At 34.1% G+C, this 1,483-nt stretch overlaps 1 non-coding gene across 1 annotated transcript; it reads right to left on the bottom strand.

Annotated features, from left to right (window-relative positions):
- Positions 1-1,016: 1,016 nt before the first annotated feature.
- On the bottom strand, positions 1,017-1,121 carry LOC112799128 (small nucleolar RNA R71). The gene has a single exon (XR_003200707.1). It is a non-coding gene; the product is annotated as a small nucleolar RNA R71 (small nucleolar RNA).
- Positions 1,122-1,483: the final 362 nt, after the last annotated feature.

Here is a 1,483-nt window from a genome sequence, read left to right as displayed (position 1 = left end):
TTTTATCTTCCTTTAATTCTTTTTCTTTTCTTCGTTAGTATTTCCTCCCCTCCCCCTGTCCTTGTTCAATTTTTTTTATTTTTTTCTTTAACTACAATTTTTATTTTTTTTCAACTTCCATTAGTTCTTTTTTTTCCTTTCTACTTTCATTTTCTTTTCGTTTCATTTTTTTCTTTCCATTATTTTTTATTTCTATATTTTATTAGTTTTATTTTCTTTTGGTCTTTAATTTAAAAAAATTGCATCATATATTTATTTTTCCTTAATTTTTGAAATTAAGTTTGGTGTCACCAAATTATTTTTATTTTTTTATAATTTTTTTTCAAAATTTTCATTCCCATTTTTCTTATAAATTTTGGAATTCTAGTGCTTCAATTATTTAGTTGTTTTATTTTATTTCTTTTACATAGATTACTTCACTAGAAATTCTCTGCACTCTAACGTAGAGATTCCCACTTTCCTTTGTTTTCTGTTTGTTTATGAGCAGGAACAGGGATAAAGAGCCCCTTCTTAATTTTGATCCTGAACCTGAGAGGACCTTCAGATAGCGTTTGCAACAAGTTAGACTTTACAAGGCTAGTGAAAATCTAAGTGATACATTTGAAAAGGAAGCTGTAAAGTCCACTATGGATCATAATCGTACTGTCAATGCCAATGTGGCAAATCTGAATGAGACTGAACAACCTAGAAGAGTGCTTGGCTCATACACTGCCCCCAATGCAGATCTTTATGGGAAAAGTATCATAGTGCCTCCTATAGCTACAAACAACTTTGAGCTAAAGCCTCAGCTAGTCACTCTTGTGCAGCAAAATTGCCAGTATCATAGACTTCCTCATGAAGACTCAAATCAGTTTATTTCTAATTTTCTACAAATTTGTGATACTGTGAAGACTAACAGAGTGAATCCTGAGGTATACAAACTCATACTCTTCCCATTTGCTGTGAGGGATAGAGAAAAGTTGTGGTTAGATTCTCAACCCAAGGAGAGTTTGGATACTTGGGACAAGGTGGTCACTGGATTTCTAACTAAATTTTTCCTACCTCAGACAGAAAGATGGTGAGACCCTTTATGAAGCTTGGGAGAGATTCAATCTACTGACTAGGCAATGCCCTCTGGACATGTTCTTTAAATGGACTCACCTGAATATCTTTTATGAGGGCTTATGTGAAATGTCCAAGATGTGCTTAGATAATTCTGCAGGTGGTTCATTGCATATAAAGAAGACACCAGAGGAGACTACTGAGCTTATTGAATTGGTTGCTAACAACCAATTTTTATACTCATCTAACAGTAATCCTGTGAACTCTGAAACTCCTCAGAAGAAAGGTGTCATGGAAGTAGAAGCTTTTGATACTCTTCTTGCTCAGAATAAAATCTTGTCTCATCAGATGAATTTGCTTACTCAACAATTGATTGGGATGCAGGTTTCAGCTATTAACACTCAAACTGCACCTCAAGAGGCCCCTTATGACATGACTGGTA

This window comes from Arachis hypogaea, chromosome 4 (genome assembly GCF_003086295.3).
Source record: "Arachis hypogaea cultivar Tifrunner chromosome 4, arahy.Tifrunner.gnm2.J5K5, whole genome shotgun sequence".
NCBI classification, from domain to species: domain Eukaryota; kingdom Viridiplantae; phylum Streptophyta; class Magnoliopsida; order Fabales; family Fabaceae; genus Arachis; species Arachis hypogaea.
This window is presented reverse-complemented; position numbering and strand designations above follow the sequence as displayed.